A 7,100-nucleotide genomic window follows, 5' to 3' on the forward strand; every position below is an offset into this window, starting at 1 on the left:
CAAATTCTCTACTGGCTAGTCCAGAGAGATACACAGTGTCCTTCACACACACCACATAATACCAATTTATACCCCCCAATTATCAGTTTAGGGTTCACAGCCCCTTTTCCCCAAAAACAGAAAATTAGGTAAATTTGGTTTACCTAATTTTGATGAGATACTCACTCCATCTCGTCGACCCACTCTCCAATTACTTCTTCTCGTTCATCTCCTGCTCCAATTGCTGCTCTAACATCAACTTATATCTTCAATTTCTCACCTAGGGTTTCAGTGATGAGAGATGAGAAATTGAGGAGATTAGTTGATGAAAAAGAGGTAAAACGTGATAGTGATGATGGGTTTTTGGTTATAGGTAGAGTAGAGTGATTTGGTGGCGTAGATGGTGGAGTGATTTGGGGAGAAGATGGTGGTACTGTTGCAGAGAGGGGGGGGAAAGATGGTGTCGATGGGGTTTGAGGAAGGGTGTGTTTGGCAATGGGTATAGGTATTAGGTACTAGGGTGTTGAGCAAGTGTAGAGGATTTTGATGTTTCGCGAAGCTGGACCGATGGATGGGAAGATGGTAGGTGGATCTGACGGCGATGCGGAGGCAGGCGATGAGCGACCGTCGGATGAAGAGATACAACGAAACGAACGGTACTTGATGGAGTTAGGTACTGTGGTGTAAGGCGGAGATATCAAACTTCGATGCACAGCAAGGGAGCGACCGTCGGATGCTTCTGAGAACTGATCTGACGGCTGAAGACGCAAGCGGGTATGGATTTGGGTTTTAGGCTTTTGGGTATAGAATATGGGTTTGGGAAATGAGTTTGGGCTTGGAAAACCTTGAGCCCACTTCTTCTTTAAGAACAACTTTCTTCTTCTTGAGCCCATTTCCAGCTTTTTGGACGTGCGCTCCATTCTTTGCGGCTTCCTTGCGTAATTTCTCCCGGCTTTTCACCACTTTTCTGCTCTTTTTGCTCCGCAACTCATCCAATCTTTATTTATTACCTAAAAATGCAAAATTAAGTAAGAAAAATATTTATTCTTGAAAACAATGAAAATACAGAATATGGGATAAAATGTAGAATTAATGCACAAAAGATGAGTTAAATGCCAAGAAAAATATATAGAAATATGCACTTTTTAGCACTCATCACTTGTCAACGATATTAGACTAGTCAAGAAATATCTTAGTCGCTAATTACTCGATTGATTTAACACGAATGATAATTAATAGGAATTAATCTAACAACGATCTATATACGAAACCAGCATCATGGAATAGGTGTCGAAAAGTTATGTGAACTGGACTGCGCGAGCGTGTCATTCGAATACCGGACGGAGAAGAATTTATCATATCAGCAAGGAGGGAAAATTAGTCTTTAACACTCAAAGCGACCTGGCTGCCCATATCATTTTGAAGGGTGCCTTTATCAATTTCATTGGTCTTATCTCCCAACGCCAATCGAAGAGAAAATCATTCTCTTATATTCTTTCTCTTTCTTCTTCATCTTCTTTCTTTCTCTGTTTCTTTTCTTCTGATAATTCGTGAGCCATGCATGAGGATTCTGAGATCGAGTCAAGAGTAGAAAAATCAAGGTTAGGTTTTTGGTGGTGATGATTAGGGTTGATTAATATTTGAGAAGAAAAAGAGATGTCGATGCTGCTATAAATTAAAAGTTAGGGTTCTTGTGGGTTGTAGATGAAGTGATTGAATGAATTCGAGTTCTTAGGTGATTTGAGAAATGAATTGAGTTGTTGTTAGATGAAGAAAAGAAGGGTTGTGGTTGAATTGAAATTCTGAAATCGTTTTGGAGATTATCTGAGAATTAGGGTTTCTGAAGTTGAATTCACGAATTCGATTAAGGGTGAATAAGGAGAAGTTAGAAGATGGGTTTGCTGTTATTTGATGATTGACGGAAGCTGTGGTATCGTTTGATGATTGAATCAGTGAATTAGGGTTTGTAAAGCAAAGGGAGGATGAAATTGAAGGTTTGGAGATTGAGGAGTTGTTGTTAGTGTGGATATGAGTTGATGAATTGAGTCAGGTGAAGGAGAACTTGAATCAATTGCATGGGTATCTCTGGAATGAGGTAAATGTTCTTTAGAGTAACATAGTAATGTTATTTATTTCATTCATGAGTTTATGAGATTCTTAATTGACCTTTGAATTAAGATGTATGTGTGGGTATGAAGCTGAGAATTGTGAATTAGGCTTGTGTTTGAATTGCAAGGGAACTGGTATAGGTTAAGATGAATTACAGGGAGGATTTATGATTGAGTTGTTAGAACTGGTATTGGGATGAATTACAGATGATGCTATTGTTGAATTCATGATGGTGGAGAATGTATGAACTGTGTTGAGGAGTTATGTTTAGAGATTGAAGTGGAGTTTGTTAATATGTTATTAGTCTAAGCTACAGGTGTTAGTGTTAGTTTGTGAGATGAAGTTGAAATATCAGGAGCAAGAAGTGCTGAGAGTATGTATATGGATGGTGGTGTTAGCTGTGATCTGGTGGAGAAGTTTATGATGTTACTTTGGGTTTTGACGATGTTATTGTTGTGTTTTTGTTTGACTGTGTTGAGCTAAAGTGCAGGATTATTTATTTGTGTATGTGTGTTTGTATTAGAACAGTGTCTATGGACTGGAGTTGGAAGTGGAAGCAGTAATGAAACTGTAATTTAACTATTATATGGAAATGAGTTTGCTCTAGAGAGTTTGATTGAGAAAAAGATGTGGATGAATATGTTGAGATAAACAGAGTATGGCTTAAAGCTGCACTTCCAGGTAACTTGTGCTTATTGTTGTAAATGAAGTTTGAAGATATTTTGAATGAATAAATGAATTCCTATTGAAATGATTAAATTGAATTGAGATGCAGGTTAGAATTAGATTAGTGAGTTAGTGATGTTACAGTTGTGTTTTGGCCTCTGTTATGGCCTAGCTTTACCTTAGTCATCCCAGTCAGCTGACTCAGTTAATCTGACTGAGTCACATGTGTACCTGACTTACCTGAATCAGTCTTAATGACTGAGTTGACCCGGACCGATTCTTGATTGACTCATTAACTGAGTGAACCCTTTGACCCGACCTTGACCAGTTGACTCAAGCTTGATTGTTGATCTTAGACATTGACTGTTAGTTGACCTGTGACTGTTCTTGACCGTTAGTTGACTCAGATGGACTGGATCTTAGCTTAATGGGCCTGTTTAGTGAACTTGGGCTTATAGCCAGTTTAATGAGTATGTATTGTACCTTTGTGGTCTGAATTAGCATTTGGTTCCTTCTACAAAGTTGTAGATATTCATAAGACTTAGCTAATGGACTATAGAATCAACCTAATGGAATTAGTAAACCTTTAATGTGCTAAAGAAAGATAGTAAAAAGATGTAAAGTCATAAATGGGCTTAGAACCATTAGTTAGACTTGTACGAGCTTTGTATGAGCCTTTCGGCTAATCTCTTAGAGTACTTGTGTGATTAAAAGTTAGTCGTTATTAACAACGATCGATCTAAAGAATGAATCAGTGGTAGGCGTGGCTTGTCATCAAAAGAGGTGGGAATACTTTTAACTCTTTTGAATCCATTGTTGTCTCTTTTACAAAAATTTATGTTTAACAAACTCATGCATTGTCTATTCGTGCATTTCATGCATTGTTTAGTTTGTGTTATGATTGTTTTGTTGGTTCTTTGAATCTTTCCATAAATTGGAAAGGACTTGTAATGTATGTCATTATGAATTGTTATGGGAAATAAGAATTTCCACTTGTGGTATATAGGATACGCTCCTCCATATTAATTTATACATATTTACTTTCAGCTTTTATGCATATTAGGTGTGGAACAACCCGACATCAATATATTATTAGGTGTGGAACAACCCGACATCATTATTATATATTGTTTGACGAAGGAGTTTGTCCATATAGATGTTTGTGTATTTCCAGTGGCTTAGTCACTTTGATGTTTGGGAAAACATGTATTGTTTTCCAAATCTTGCTCTTGATTTCTTTAAAGTTAAATGTTATTTCTGTTGGGCATCCCTTCTAGGGATGATGTGCTCACCCTTTCCCACTTTCAGTTTCAGAGACGGATCAGAGTTGCGCGGCGAAAGCTTCGAGGCGTTGATTTCGTTTGTTAGATTACTTCTTCTATGATTATTATGTTGTATATTTTATTTTCAAACCAAATAACTATTTTATATATATCATTGAGAGGATCTCTTGTATATATATTTCTGAGCGTGGCTAATTTTGGGTTAAGTTTTGTAGCAGATTTCTTAATTGAATGTTTAAATAAATGATTTAGATTCTTAGTGCCTCTTTATTAGTTAATCTCTTAGATTAGTCAGCTGCTAGCTTTGGGGTCGCTACAAACTAATTTGGGACGGAGGTAGTATATGTGTGTGTGTGTTACAGTGTTATATCCCATATTACGTATGTATACAATAAGACTTATAGAATTCCACGTCTATCAACAATCTTCCGCTGAGGAAGAATTCTTTAGGAGATATGGAGATATGAAGTTGGTAAACAAGGCTTTACATTGTAAGTGTATCTAGAGATATGGAAAGGAAAAATTTCTTGGAAGAAAATTATTTTGGGAGAAATTTGGAGGCAATCAACATTCTTTCCCAATACCAATTCAAAAGTTGTTAAACATAGCCTATGTGCAGGGATCTTAAAAGCTAAAGATTAATTATGTTAAATATAATATTTTTCCTATCATTCAGAACGGTAAGAACATTCATTTCTGGATGGATAAATGGGTTGGAGGAGTGGTTCTTAAAGATTCTTTCCTAGCTATTTTTAAAAACTCAAATCTATGATATGCCAAACCAACAAGGTTCTTTGAGTTTTGAATTTAAGAGGGACCTGAATGAAGTGGAAGTTGGGGAAATAACTTATCTTCTCCGGATGCTTGATAGAATTGGTCAGAACATTCATAACTTTCTGGAAGAAGATACAAGGAAATGGGATTTGGGTGCTGATTTTTCAGTAGCCAACTGTTACTCCTCTATGGATGTAGATGGCTTCTTATTTTTTCCTCATAAGCAGATTTGGAATCCTAAGGTACCCTTTAAAGTGTCTTTTCTGGTTTGGTCATTATTTCATAATGGTGCTTCCACTTTGAATATTCTTCATAAAGCTGGCTTGGTCAACGATAGACAGTGTCTTCAATGTTCATGTGATGCGAAATCTCAAAGTCATGTTTCTTCACTGCAAGGAAACCATGAAACTATGGAACTACTTTCTTGACAGTTTTGGTGTTAACAGGGTCTTCTCGGGAAGTGTGAGAACAAATATTTGGGAATGGAGAAACGGGAAAAGAAATTCAATGGTGAAGAAAATTTGGGGGATTCTTCCTTTTGCAATCTGGTGGAATATTTGGAAGGAGAGAAACTGCAGGCTCTATAATAATAAAAAGAGAAACTTGGAGCAGCTCATTGTTTCTGTTAAATGCACAATGTTCAATTGGTCTGTGCGCACTAAGTTGTTTGAGGGTTATTCCCTAAGCACGCTGATATGTAATTGGAATGTTGTTATAGATAGCAGCTAGCAGTATTCTATTTATGTTTCATTCATTTTTTTGATGAGTGAATTTTTTATCAATATATTTTGCCCTTTTCCTATCAAAAAGAAGAAAAAAACTTTGGGAGTGGAGCTTGATTCATTCATGGCAATTTGAGATCGGGAGACAAATTTCCGAGTATACGATTTTTAATTTTTCATTTTGAGTTTTTACATTATATTCTTCCACACCGACTAGTCTCCGACCCAAATAAAACAGCAATATTCGTAGGCGAACATATTGAAGCAAAATCATAAGGACATCACGATTTTATTTATTTATTTATTTATTTATTTATTTATTTATTTTGGACAATCAACATATTCCAATTCATTCAAATCTAAATGGTGATTACATGTTCGCTTACAAGAATAACAAAAACATCAAAATACAAAATAATCAAAACCCTTAATACAAATAAGGACATCAATTACAAGTAGACCGCGAAGAGAAAGAGTGATAAACATCAAAGATATCTAAAAGAATTTAATGTATAAGAGAGAGATGATGGTATATCCGGAAATAAAATCCGGTCATTTAATCTGATTGTGTTCTTCTTCTTCGATAAGAGATGTTCCTAACACAAAGGAGTACTTTTCCCATAAATTTGTCGATCCACACGAACATGGATGTCGATTCAAAGCGATGTCGTGATGAATTGTTGATGTTTTTGAATCAAGAATAGAAAGCCACCACCCATCCATTGAAATTTGAAGAACTCGCCCCACAGCGACGAAGAAAAACATCATCATGAAAATTTAGATAGGTCGAGGAATCTTTGGGCTTTTTATTCAATTCTACCGATGCTTAATACTTGGATAGTTCGAATTAAGGCCCATTTCATTTTCCTCTCACTTGAACCATTTTCAAAATATCTTAAGATGTAAATCTTCTGGTACAATGAGTTAAGGGGTCTGATTTGACAAATAATGTGTTCAGTGACGATGCATTATGAAAGGGACACTGCTGAACAAGTCCCTTATACTATTGTGTACTACACCTGTTTTGTAGTACACACTTGCATCGTTTACACCGGTACTATCGTACTTATTTTCTTTAACTCCCCTAAATATGTAAGACTTCATTTTTATCTTCTCTGTCATCTCTCCTACATCACCAAAAAACACAGCAAGAAAAAGAGAGAGCAAAAAACTAAAGACAGAAAGAAATGGACCATAATGGTTGTTAGAAATCTCCGGGCCTAACTAACCTCGAAAACCGACTTGCAAGGTTAGGATTGCTCATGGCTTATTAAGCATGGATCCTAGGTTGTCCTAGGCGATGTGATACTATTTAACATCCTCCCTCAACGACTAGGGCTACACTGAATTGATGGGTATGACAGCCGCTGACTGGGCTACACTAACGGGTATAATACGAAAGCCGCTGACTAGACTACATTGATGGGTGATACGGAAACCACGGACACACGGATGGACATGGGTGGGTTGAGAGGTGCCTGGCTCTGATACCATGTTAGGAATCCTCGGGCCTAACTAACCTCGAAAACCGGCTTGCAAGGTTACGATTGCCCATGACTTATTAAGC

The 7,100-nt window shown here is 36.8% G+C and overlaps 1 long non-coding RNA gene across 1 annotated transcript; it reads left to right on the forward strand.

Moving 5' to 3' along the window:
* The first annotated feature begins 1,487 nt into the window (after positions 1–1,487).
* On the forward strand, positions 1,488–4,200 carry LOC113318583. Its single transcript, XR_003344669.1, has 2 exons — positions 1,488–2,769; positions 4,063–4,200. It is a non-coding gene; the product is annotated as an uncharacterized LOC113318583 (long non-coding RNA).
* Positions 4,201–7,100: the final 2,900 nt, after the last annotated feature.

Source organism: Papaver somniferum, chromosome 1 (assembly GCF_003573695.1).
Source record: "Papaver somniferum cultivar HN1 chromosome 1, ASM357369v1, whole genome shotgun sequence".
NCBI classification, from domain to species: domain Eukaryota; kingdom Viridiplantae; phylum Streptophyta; class Magnoliopsida; order Ranunculales; family Papaveraceae; genus Papaver; species Papaver somniferum.